Consider the following 14,094-nt stretch of genomic DNA (forward strand, 5'->3'; position numbering starts at 1 on the left):
TAAAAACATGTTGTTTGCGAGAGACTGGTCTGAAATGCGGGATACTCCTATGAAAAAAACGGAAGTGTTGGCAGGTGTGCTTACCAGTTTAATAATGATTTGATCTGCTATAGTTAGAAATCAGACTGTTATATCTTCTAAGCGTAAGGGCTTATTATGCGGTTCTGTCTGCATTTTGTGGATAGAAAACATATATATATATATATATATATATATATATATATATATATATATATATATATATATATATATATATATATATATATATATATAAGTGTGTGTGTGTGTGTGTGTGTGTGTGTGTGTGTGTGTGTGTGTGTGTTGCTTTTTTCTCTCTTAGCATTATTTGGCTAATCCACAGATTGGACAGATTTAATACACAGCAAAACAAAGCTGTTGACTAACATCATTCATCTGTATGCTGATTGCAAATATTAACACAGTGGAACACAATCAGGTTAATGTTCATGTGTGAGGAATGTGACTCTGTGACGGCCAAAATTAAACACCACCTTGCAGCTCACCGAGAGTGACAGCTTAAAGAGACTGAAAATTCACGCATCATTTACCTTCACATGTTCCACACCTGTTTGCCTTTTCTGTTAAACAACAAGAAAGAAGATGTTCTGAAGAAAACTGAAAACCTGTAACCACTGACTTTGATTTAATTAGGTTTTTTCCTAGATTGGAAGACAATCATTTAAAGATTTTCAATTTTCTTTAGAATATCATGTTTAGTGTTCAAAACTCATTTATTTTTGTTGGTGCCAGTGGTGTAGTGGTTAGTGTGTTGACACCTGCGCTCGGGTGCTCCTGGCGACCTGAGTTCGATTTCACCTTTGGTCCTATGCTGATCCTTCCTCTCTCTCTCTCTCTGTTCTCCATGCTTTCATGTCAATTTTCTACTGTCTAATCAAATAAAGGTGAAAGCCCCTACAATTAATTATATATATTAAAAAAAAAACTCATTTATTTTCCTTCGGCTTAGTCAATTATTTATCAGGGGTTGCTAGAGAGGAACGAACCGTCAACTATTTTGGCATGTGTAATGTAATGTGATGTAATGTGTATTTATATAGCGCATTTATTGTGTATGGCCATACACTCTCAGGGTGTTCTTACACTATGCTATCCGAACTGTGCCCAAGCCTGTTTCTCGGATTGTTTGAGAAGTGTGAGTGCTTTGAATCGGGCTCAGGCACAGTTCACATGGCCGGCCCTGGCCTGGTTCACTTTTGTGTGAGGGCAAAAAGCGCCTAAGCCAAAACTGAAAGCAAGACGTAACTTTAAGGGACTGTTTCATATGGATTAATTAATCATTCTTACTGTTCAATGAACACAAACTGTCATAGTTTATTAAAGACGCAAACCCCTTACTGCACGACAGCTGCGCACCTTCAGCAAACCTCCTAATTCTTGCAGCACAAGTACTCAATGGTTGTTTATGAGCATCAAAAGTGGATGATCTGTTTGGCAAAACAGTGTCACCGCATCCCAAATGACTAAACCAATATAACTAAAGAAATCTCCACTGTGCTGAGCGAGATCGCTTACTGAACAGCGCAGCATTAATGACGTAAGCTTGCTCAGGCCCGAATGTAATGTGCTTGTGGGCCATCGGGGAGACGGGAGACGGGACAAGCGTGCTTTGGCCGAGTTCAAGGCAACTGTACATAGTGTGAGTACGGCCTTACATTCACACACTAGGGTTAATTTAGTTTACCCAATTCACCTATAGTGCATGTCTTTGAAGAAACCCACGCAAACACCGGGAGAACATGCAAACTCCACACAAAAATGCCAATTGGCCCAGCTGGGACCAGCGGCCTTCTTGCTGTGAGGTGACAGTGTTAACCACTAAGTCACCAAGCCGTGAGTATATTTTCATTTTAGGGTGAACTATCAATTTAGTCTGAAGTTGTTCATCAAAAATTAAGAGAAAAATTTCTCTAAAACATGTATAATCATTTCTAATTTCCCCATGACGAGTTCAGACTGCAACTTTTGTCCAATCATTTGTTTTTCCAGACATTACCAACATATCAACATGGGTTGTTTTGGCAATGACAGTTATTTTCAACTGTCTTCAAATGAACAGTCTGAGGTGCAACTATGCACCATTCACATCTTTAAAAATTTTAAATAATGATGCATCAATATGCTTATAATTTGTCAGCAAAACTCGAAACAGCGACCTTCTAGCTGTGAGTTGACAGTGGTAACCACTGAGCTATTGTGCTGCCCAATCACAAAGTTATCTAGAAAAAACAGACAAGTGTAAAATATACATAAAAATAAAAAATATAAACATAAAAATATTCTTGGATGCCTCAGAAGTTTATTAATGAGCACTGTCATTAATACAGACACCTCAGCTTTTTCACAAGATTTGCATGTCGCTATATTCCAAAGTTAAGTTTGGTGAACTCTGACTTGCGAAATTGCATCATGTGATGGTGTGAGATCAGTAGATGATCAAAACATGGCTTCTCTGAAATATGGAAAAATTGCCTGCTTTATTTATATCTAAATATATTGTTTTTATCCTGACTTTTTTTTTTTTTGCAGCGCTATCTGACAAAACATCACATGCTCAAACTCTAGTGTGACTGCGGATTAAGACATGCCCAACCTTTCTCATGCTCAGCTGCTCTCAACACTTTCTCCATACAGTTTTCAATCCCATAATACACTTTCAAATAAATGAACAGAAAATTCTCACTGCACACACAATGTGCCAGTAGAACAACTCTGTGAGGCTCATGCATGGATTCCAAGCTGGTCTTTCCACATGCCCACATAACATTATATATATATATAAAAAAAAAAAAAAACTATACTCTGTCTCTGAAAGAACACCCCTTCGCTGGTATTTTACTGTATGGGTCCACTGTCTTGCCATGCTAAAGAAAACACCCTTGCAGCAAGGTAAAACTGGGAGCGAAAATACCCCATAATACCCTAAAATACAACACGCAAGGGCAGACATTTGGAAGAAAAATAGTTTCTTTCCACAGTTTCCACAAATTTCTCATTGCTATTTTATGTGCCAGGTTGTTGTTTTTTTTGTTCATGAGATGAGATGAACCAGATAACAGCAAAAGCTAGCGCAGATATGGCTGAAAAAATGCTCTTGAACAGCCATCCCGGATGAGATGCAGCTCTATGAAAATGTAAAATGTGCACAGTAAGACAGTTCACAGAAAAAAATCACAGTGTTCATTGAACTTATATTATGATAAACTGACTTAAAACAGCTAGTTTAACTTAATATCTATATTAATAATATTAATATATTTTATATTATTATAAATTTATAATTAAAATTAAGTTAGAACATGATTAACTTTGTTTAATTCGTTACAATGACCTAAAAACATATGGCGTCAGGACTAATTGATCATATAATTTTTTATAGTACAGTTATATTTGCCAACTTCCAAATCAGTAAGCATGACTATTTGAGTAATTAGAAGCAGCATGTGTTTACGTTGGAGTACAGAACAGCACTAAATATAGAAAATATTTTATTTTGTAAAAGAAAGAAAAAGGTTTGGAACCTCTTGAGGCAGAGTAAATTTTAACCTTTGGGTGAGCTATTTCTTGAGATTTGCAGTAAGTGTTGCTGCACAAAGATTGAGAATATTTTTACAAGATCACATACTTCTCAACAGTTAATTTAGCTGAATAAATACCGCTTGAATAAAAAAATTATATCCATCCTAAATGTACAGTTTATTATAGAGCTGTAATGTATTGGTGCCTTCTATTAACAGGGACCAGGATTTGATTTAAATATCCTGTCCTGTCAATGAGGAATGGCACTTTTTAGTCGCGAAGGGAAATATTTGTCTTAACTTACTCTAGAAAAAAAGAATTTAAATGTATCTTTTTTCACAGATGCTCAACTTATAATGGGTACAAACTATATTTGTGAGATGATATTAAAGACTATAGAATACACAAGACATGTCACTTGTATATTTTTGAAGAGGGAAAAGTGTAACAGTCAATATGGCGAATGAAGCCCTGCCTACTAGTACAGGAGCCAATCATTGATCGTGTTAGGCTGGAGATGTTCAGACCAGACATGTGCTTTTACGACTGTTTATGTGGTAAACAAACACACTGGAATCTCAGAAAATACCTGCTTCACAGACATAATAAATTCATCCCAATAAAGCTTAAAATCTCTATTGATGATCCGTATTGATGAATGCAAGGTACAGTCCTGTTAAACGCACATCACATGACAGCAGCAACTACACTGTAAAAAAAAAAAAAAAACCTGGTTGCCTTAAATTTTTAAGCTGAATTTAATGATCCTTATGAGTCCATTGAACTTATATATTGTTAAACTGACATAAAATAGCTTGTGTAACTAATAAAATTAAGTAATACTGTACACGATTAACTTAGTTTAGTAAGTTACAATGACCTAAAACATATGCTGTCAGGACTAATTGATCATGTATATAATTTACAGTGTTCTCAAACACTCACAAACTTTCACTTTCATTTTGGGAGAAGAAGTAAGTTGTGAATTACTCCAGCTTGATCAGACAATCATTATTCATTGGATGATAATGTGTAGAACGGCCTTAAATGAAGTTGGTTTCGTGATCTCGTTCCTTTTGAAGATGTGCATTAGCTTGGGCAACCTAAAAAATTCAGATTTTGTTTGTTTAGAAACAAAACTTAAGAGACAGCTGTTGTTTCATTTTATTGCTGATTCCAAATATGTAATGTAATTGTTGAATTTGATGTTTCCCAAATTAGTTTCAAAGATGGCTGCTGAGTGAAGTGACTTGCCGAATTTAAGAATCTCCGAATCTTTTTAACGGAGCATTCACAAATTAAAGGACACCTATGGTGAAAAATCTACTTTTAAAGCTGTTTGGACAGACATATGTATAAGTATAGTGTAAAGACCATCATATTGGGGTGATTTAAATATAACCAGACCTTTTTTTTTTAAATTTAACAACATAAAAACGGTAGACCAATCAGATCGGTTTTCAGACCGACCACAACTTGACGTAGGAGTGCGGTCCCCCCGCCCACCAATTTTGATTGACAGCTGTGTATTAACATGTCTCCTTAGTAACGCAAATAATCATATCATCAAGACAGGATGTGCATAAAGCAACCGGGAATAAAAAGTCTTCCAAGCAATCATCATCGAATGTTATCAAGAGTGAGTTTTACAAGTTTAAAATTTTTTGAAACAGTGCATGTGTGTAATGAATTACAGCGATTTACTTCAGCTCTACTTCATCAGCACAGCAGCGTGTCAGAAAAATTATAAAAGAGGATGCTTCAATCCTGGTTTGTGGACGTTAAGTGTGTTTGTACATGTATGTGTTTGTACATGTCAGGTGTATTTTGTACATTAACATAACAGATATAGCAGTGGATATTAACTTGTATCCTGTCACATATGCGTGCAAAAAGAGAGCAAAGCTAAACGCGCGCACTGTATGTGTGTGTGTGTGTGTGTGTGTGTGTGTTTGTGTCCTTGCTGTGTGTGTGTGTGTGTGTGTGCGTGTGTGTGCGTGTGTGTGCGTGTGTGTGTGTGTGTGTGTGTGTGTGTGTGTGTGTGTGTGTGTGTGTGAACTTTGTAACGACATTGTGTGTGACTCATCTTTGCAACTAAACAAAAACTGCATCAAATTCTTGTAAATAATTGGTAAAGTTCTTACTGTAGTATTTCTCTCAAACGTTACGTGAGATCTGCTTCCTGAGGCAGCCAAGGACGGTCATTGTGACTCAATGACAAGCACGTGGGAACGGTCTAGCCTTAAAGGTGCAGTACAAAAAAACCAGCAACAAGCTTTTGCCAGCTATAAAACAGAAACAATCCTAGTTGCCCTTTAATACACATTAAATACATAATAGTTTGGTTCCCACATAAATGTCAACTTACTGAAAGATAATTTTGTTTTTGAAAGTTGTTTTTAAAGGGACAGATGATATATTTTTCGTTCAGTATTATTCACCTTATTCTCTGCATATGAGCAGGCGCAGCTATCTGAATCTTTTTGGCTTGAGACTTCCGGTCTCATTCACTTCCATTAATTTTTAGGAGTTTAAAAACAGCACATTTTGCTGCTTGATGTTGCAAACTGATATTTTCTTATTATATTATTTTACTTTGTCTGAGCAAGTAGTTTGACCTTTTTCTGCCGTTTCTGCCCAAAATTTCTCCCATAGGCAACTAAATCAGAAGTTCTAAAACAATCGTAAAAACAAGCGCATTTCCGCATTGAAGAATAAGGTCAATATGTTTGTAACCTAGTTATACTTACTTATATAAGCTCTCACACACATATATACGTATATAAACAGTAAAAAAGTTGGGTATTAAAAATGTTTATATTTTGTGCTATATAAATAGGACAGCATTGACCACAATACACCAGTGATAAATCTTTTTAAAACCTCAGTATTGTCAAATTCTAAAATGTTTATTTTCCAGAGCAGATTTTAAGATTATGGTGTGGCCATATTGACTTAGGAGTCCTCTTAATCAGCAAAATATGCTGAAGTTCTAAATCAGCAAGATAGGAGCTACTTGAATAGCTAAGATGCCCAGTGAATATGGGGATCGGTATACAGCATAATTCACTCATTCTCTGTTCAACTGCAGAAGCTCAGTAGCTGACCCACAACTAAAAATACCCCTCCACTGAAAATGAACAAAAGGAAAATAGAGGAACCCATTCCTTTCATCCCTCCTGGGCTATTTCCTTCCACCCATTAAACTGAGACCAGAGAAAAGAGAGACAAAATATAGTGAATGTTACCTTCTAGGTGTCACAAACAGTGCGACAGAAAAAAAAAAACACAGGATTAAAATGCCAAATCTAATTAGTTAGATGGAGTACAAATGCCTGAGATCTTCAAACAAAGCAATTGCTAAGAATGTCTTATCTATCTAGATCAGAGAAGGTCATTAGATCATATAGATCATATAGTAGCACCTCTTATAAAATAGTGCCCAAGGTTAAAGGACATGCATTAGTGTCAGAAACACTCAGCAGAATGGATTATATCTAATGTGTCTACTGTTGATTATATAACCATGCCAGCTGGATGACTGTAGATAAGAATATGGGCAGCAGAATAATTCACTTCTGGATTCATTTGCTCTGAAACATCTGGGCCTGTACCTGAAAACTGGTTAGGTTCTGTGGCTGACCTCTTGTGCGCATCAGATTTCAGAAGAGACGTTCACACTGGCTAAACGTAACATACTTTAATTTCAAACTAACCCAGGTGCCGACCAAAATTGCTAGAGTGAAAGCACCCTAAGAATGATTAGTAAATCCATATGAAACAATTCTTAAATGTTACATTGCGTCTTCAATTACACACTTTTTTGTGACATGTTTTGCACTCATACTACAAGTGTACAACAAAGCTCAACCAAACCGCACTCTGGCACACCTCTTTCAACCGAGCCAGGGCCTGCCTGAACTGTGCCCAGGCAGGATTTGGAGCACTCAAACTTGTCTAACTAACTAGAAAATGGGGGTCAGATGCTTTAAAAAAGTTTTTTCATTTAGACATTATATAAAGTTTGTTTTTCATAAAAGTAATATTTAGGCAAATATATTTAAATGCTTTAAAAATATATTATTTGTATTTGTAGAAAGTATATTCAAAATATATTTTAGAAAAATGTTTTCAAAACATTAAAAAAGATGTACTGTAATAAATATGATCTCTTAAAAGAAAATCAAACTGAGAGCAAGAACAGTGGTTCTTGTTCAACAAGTTAATTAATACAAAAATATAATTACTGTATAGGTTATAGGTAATTATAGATTTGATCATCTATAAAATCTCTCTATGGATAACATTAAGGTGCAAATATATTTAGCTTTCCATTCATTGTCCAGAAGCAAATATGATAGACAAAGAATATTTAGGAAAATAATGTAAAAAATCATAACAATAATAGCAATATTTTAGCATTAAAACTACAGGTCCTAAATCTGTTAAATGTAATAAGTGGTGAAAAGGACTTTTAAGTAACTAAGATCAAATTACAAATCACAAACTATCACAAAATGGTAGATGCTAGCAATCTGCCTTCAGAAGTAACATTAGAGCACTGATTAATGACATTTATTAAAAGCAATGAGTCTCATTCACTCATGACTGTATTTATATGCACATTTGAACTTCTCATGAAAACATTTTGCGTAACTCACAGCACATGCATACACACATAGCTTGTTCCTAAAGTTGTTCTGTTGGTGAATCTAGAGTTTCCTGAATGCCTCACATGCACAAGGTTATTATTTTGCATATACACATCCAAAACCAGTTCCATAAAGGCTTTCCACAAAATGGCACTTGTCCAGGGAAAGACAATTATGGCTCAGAAAGAGGACAGTCGAAGGTGGAAGCCATAAAAAAAATTCTATTTAAAAACGTTGCATAAATCAATAAGGACTTAATAAGACAACCTAAAGGGACTGAACAGCCATTTGTCACCCTCAGCAAACATATCTGTGCATTCTCTAAAGATGCTCTCTCTCTCTCTCTCTCTCTCTCTCTCTCTCTCTCTCTCTCTCTCTCTCTCTCTCTCTACTGGCCCCCTGGCTTTGACCAAAACAAAAGCTGAAATGAAAAATAAAAAAAACCCGCAGCATGAGCAATCAAAGGGAAGACCACTTTCAAGAGTTTACGAACTTACTTTGCTTATCTCTCACTCATCCAGCCACTGCCACCATTATCTTAAAGGAACTGTATACCACTGATAAAGGCATAAGAGGAAAACTGCTCATGTTGGCACATCTCAGACAAACACATAATGACCTTTGTTGACATACCCTGTTTACCATTAGTTGATACACATTTTTGTTAAGGAAGACAAGCTTGCTTTCCAACAAGGGCTATGCACTTTAGGAAAAATATCTAATTGCAATTTTTTTTTTTTTTTTTTTTGACAGATTTGATGTACAGTTAAATTTTGCAGTCAAGCTTCAGCTCGATAATCCGTAGCAAAGCTTCTTACTGCTAAAATACAGTAAAACAGTAAATGTTAGTTAAAAAAATAACTGGAAAGATATTAACTTACTTAAAAATGTATTCAAATTTGTTTTTAAATGGTACTGGTAATGATCCAACTCGTATGCCTCGTTTCCACTGATTGGTACAGTACGGTACGGTTCGGTAGAGGTCACCTTTATCAGGCTTGCGTTTCCACCACAAAGGGTACCCTTTTGGTGGGCTTGGTATATGACAAAGTTTAAGTTGACATCATGCTCGCTCAAATAAATGTCTACAGTAAAGCTGTACGGGTCGTTCACATATCATAAGCAGTTCTCAAAAACAGATGCTTTATTCAAATAAATACTTATAAATCATAAATGTTTATTACTAACTTTTCTATGAACATGATTTGATTATACCTGCAGATCAATGACAAAAACACACGCAATATAGCCCACAGTCCGCGCAAACCTCTCATCTGTGTCTGTAATCTTCAACAGCACATGTAGGCTCTGTAAGAGAGTAATTTTGTCATTCCCAGTTCATAATAATCCAAAAGACGAAGATAAACATGGCAGTTTGTTCATGATTCAGGTTGCCAAAACAATTTTGCTCCTATGTTTTGATGGCTTCTCTTTTTTTCTGCGTTTCACTCCCGCTTCACTCTTGCACTTGTCCTTTTTTTCATGGATCAGATGACGCAGACACTTCAATAATCACGCACACGGTATTATCATCAGCTCAAGAAGTTCATTATATCAAACATAGATTCGATTGCAAGCTCCTGGAGGAAAGCGAATACCGCTCGCACTTTTAGACGGGCTTGTAAAACAACAACAGGACACGGCAGATTTTTCTTCTAGGCTTCGTGTCAGTTCATCTAGACGACGACAAGGTTTGTTTAAGCCCGGGTCATCCATGCCTCGTTATTATATGCATATAGTATTTCCATGTCTCGACTTTGTATTTAAAAAAACATGGCGGTTCCTTTGTTTACGTTCTGTGTAGCTCCACGAGCTTGTGACGTACACTGTAAAAAGTGCTACACTCACAAAGTTGGTTCTATCTACTTTAAATAATTGCAATCTAGTTAATTTTATTTGTTTTATACCAAAAAAATAAAATTTGCTTCCTCTTTACTTAAAATATATCAGTTTTTATATAACTGTATATTTTGAATAAAACTAATGCAATTTATTTGAGTAGATTTTTGTACGTGGTTATTGTGTAGAATAAATGTTTTAAAAGTGAGTTGACACAGACAATTTATTAGAGCAGCTGTCGATGTGGGCAGGTGTTCATAAAACGTGATTTTAATAGTTTGGCGTGACTCCTTTTTCATTGCCCGGGATTTAGCAGGCATGACGCAGCTTCTGCAATGGTCGACATTAACTGCTCCCAGCAGCGGATCTGATTAACACGGTAAGTTGCAAATTTAGCCGAATGATAATTGTAAAGTCATGCAAAACTGCTGTCTTTGCTAGGCAGGTGAGGTTTTAGCTTTGTAAATTGTACTGTAGCCTCAGGTATGTTAACAGTTAACTTAGACTGCTCTCACATGGAAAGCTAAGTTGGCTAACGCTAACCAACGCTAGTTTATGCTAACGATTAAAAGTGATATTATTGAGAAAAATAGTGAAAGTAGTTTTAAAACACTTAGTAGGTATAACTAACGTTGCAGAACCGATTAACAAGGTCACTGGTGGGCGGTCGGGGTGTGGGGGTTCAGTTTGTTAGCGCTAACTTGGCTAAAGTTAGCTCACCTAAGTTATAGCAGCACATTAAGGATGGATATTAAATTCAGAAACGTATGCAACAGTTAAGTAGTTTGTGTTTAACGTAAGAGAAAGTATAACTTAAAGTTTGTGTTTTAGAGATTTAGTCCATAAGTTTTTTAATGCTGCATAGTGAATAAATTACAGATTTACAATTTATTTTAACTTAAATTACATTTACTACTGATGTTTACAGAACCATTTAAATTGTATGCACCTCATTCTAAAATGCATGTTCTTGGTCTTTAGATACCAAAGTGATTTTGTTACTGTGGATCTTCAAACTTCACATCCAGGTAAGAAAAACATTAGATACAATTACAGCTATAATTATTTGCAGGTAAGTAAAACATTGGTAAAATTGCAAACAATAGTGGGCTCCATAGAATTAACTTACATTTGATATCTGAAGATTTTTTTATGTGTGCAACAGTAAAAACAGTATAAAAATATCCTAATGCAGTTTCTTATTATCTGTCAGTCTTTCAATAAAGCTAACTGATAACACTGAATCACTGAACTGTCATTTGCCAGTGACATTACATTTGAAGAAAAAGTCAATTAAATGTAGCTTTAGCAAAAATTTAATGTAAACCTTAATGTAATGTGTAAAATGGCAATGTATTTATTTATTTATTTAATAAAATTTGTATTATGCAAAGTTTGGTGCAAAATAAAGATGACAATTAAATTATAGAATTTGTATTCTATAATTTTTATATAGCCATTTTCAAACAGTTTTAATATCTAAATTAAATACACATTCTTATGCTTTATAAGTTGCCAAAATAAACAAAAAATATAATACCTAAATTTTAACAATTCTTTGATTGACAGGAAACCACAATGACATGCACTGTTACACTGAGTAAAATCACAGTTTTCTTTAAAATTTGATAACTAAAAACACCTGGAATAATGTAATTACACAACCTCTATAACCTTTTTTTATTTTTTAAATAGAAGTTAGGTAATTTTAACTAAGGTAATTTTTAACTGATAAACTAAGGTGTTTCATCCATGCATCATTCTCACTGGACTTTTGTAACTTCACTTGTAGTTATTTTCTATTTAGTATTTAGCTATTTAATGTTGTTTGGTAGCAACCACCTGAACTCCTGTTTCTTTTTGTCTCTACCAATAGAGTTGTGAGGAATCAGAGGTGCATGCGGCTGCCTACGGGAAAAATTTGCCATCAGCCCAACACAGTTTGGATTATCATAGGACTGTCAGAGGTTTGCCAAACCTGTCAAATGCATGATGGCTCCTGTTTGGACTTACCGATGTCCTCGACTTCAAGTATCCATCAAAACTGTATACATTTGAGATGTATTAGAGACTCTTTGTGGGACTGGACATTATGCATCCAAAATCTTCATCAAAATATGCAAATCTCCTCACTGAGTTGCCTTGGATGATTTCTCAATAGGATCTGGTATTATTAATGTTTTTATTTATGTATTGTGTATGTGTAGCCACATTAATGGCCTATTTTGTAGTCACTATTAAAAGGAACATCGATTGATATTGAATACATGTTATGGTCTTTAATCCATCTTCCCATTCTTATTTAATTGTTATTGACAGGAAAGTCTGTTTATCTGTTTTTACTAGTGTATATTGTGCTTACAATAAAGAAACGAAGATTTATTTTCTGAGGTTACAGCCAGAAGTCAATTAAATTAGTTTTAAATGACATATGCATGCTCTGTAACCAATCAGCGTTCAGCTGCACGTGTAGCTCCACCTTTTGGTACCCTTTCTCCTGTTTGCTACCCTTTCAAAGGGTGCCGAAAAAGTGATACGGTATGGTTTGGTTCGGTACGCTTTTTGACAGTGACGGCCATAAAAGTGTACCAAACCGAACCGTACCGTACCACTCAGTGGAAACGGGCCATTAGGAACTGTTTACACTTGGTCACTACATGCATTTATTTTAAGAAAAAAATTATATGGGCTGGTGTAATTGTCCTCAGAAATACATACAAATTTAATCACTCAGACCACTTTACGGGGTGGTTTCCAGGTGAAACCAGACAGGTCTACAGTAAATACATCTGGTTGTTGAAACTGCATATGTAAATTTGACTGCTCCCAAAATTCAAAAACAGATCTACAGAAGAAAACAGGTCTACAAGTGCAAATGCTTAAGCAATGGAGGGCCACATGTGATCGTTTGGGATTTTTTGTTTTATTACATTTTTATTTATTCTTTTGACCATGAAATGATTAAATTAATTTGTTAAACTAATATCAGATAGCAACATTAACAACAGAGATGCAGCATGCACCTTTAGCTTATCTCTGTGAAGAGAGAGGAATAATAACAGAAAAATATAGTGCTGGGATTCTTTACAAAGGCACACTGTTTTGTTTTTGGGAGTATGTTATAGATAAGTGATTTAAGGCAAATAAAAAAAAATAACAATAGTTTTGAATGATGTCTTGCATGTATCTGTATAACAAAATTTATGTTTTTTAAAGAAATAATTAAATAAACAAACTGCTGTGTATCTGATGCTTTAGTTGATGTAACTTAGTTAAACTTGCATATAGCGCAGGTTTTGAAGATCAGAATCATATCTGTTTGGTGGAGATGCATTTATATGGTTAAATGGAAATCGATCTGTTTTCAGAAATCAAATAGCTATCAGATAAGAAAAAAAAAAATAGTAATCAGGTGTAAACAGGCCCTTAGTGTCAGCTAAGAAAAATTTACTCAGCCCTCCACTATACCCTTCTCTCTGGCCTCAGTGTTCAATGCTCTCCATGATTCATTCATTCATTTTCTTTTTGACTTAGTCCCTTTATTAATTAGGGGTGGCCACAGCTGAATGAATCGTCAAGTTATCCAGCATATGTTTTACACAGCGGATGCCCTTCCAGCCACAAACCTAACACTGGGAAACACCCATAGACTCTCGATGTCCATGATACAGTATATAATGACTTTGAGTCATCCAGGAACTTTATTCTCAGGGAGTCTTTGTCAACTACTCCAGTTACAAAAAAATTTGTGCAACAGACACTTTAAAATCCAATCCATTAGCAGCAAACCCCTGACCAAACTAACATCAAGAACAAAACTGCCTCCCCTAAGCTTTGTGTAGGACTACAACATTTAGAGGAGATATATCTTCTGGTTTTGGAGAATCTTACCCATGACATTACTCTCAAGTAACCATTGTTAAGATCCTTAAATCGAAGAAGAACTGTCATCCATCATGTTTTCCAGAACTATATTCAAGTCAATATAAATCTTACAGTGTCACTGAAATCTACTTGGCATCCATCAAAAGGTATTTTGTATCCT

At 35.3% G+C, this 14,094-nt stretch overlaps 1 protein-coding gene and 1 long non-coding RNA gene across 5 annotated transcripts in view; one reads left to right on the forward strand and one right to left on the reverse strand.

Annotated features, from left to right (window-relative positions):
• myripb (myosin VIIA and Rab interacting protein b) overlaps positions 1–14,094 on the reverse strand; it is a 239,441-nt gene that overhangs the window by 122,218 nt on the left and 103,129 nt on the right.
• LOC137489212 (uncharacterized) lies at positions 10,354–12,313 on the forward strand. The gene is made up of 3 exons (XR_015524816.1): positions 10,354–10,428; positions 11,031–11,077; positions 11,926–12,313. It is a non-coding gene; the product is annotated as an uncharacterized LOC137489212 (long non-coding RNA).

The sequence above is a fragment of the Danio rerio genome, chromosome 24 (genome assembly GCF_052040795.2).
Source record: "Danio rerio strain M-AB ecotype USA chromosome 24, GRCz13ab, whole genome shotgun sequence".
NCBI lineage: Eukaryota > Metazoa > Chordata > Actinopteri > Cypriniformes > Danionidae > Danio > Danio rerio.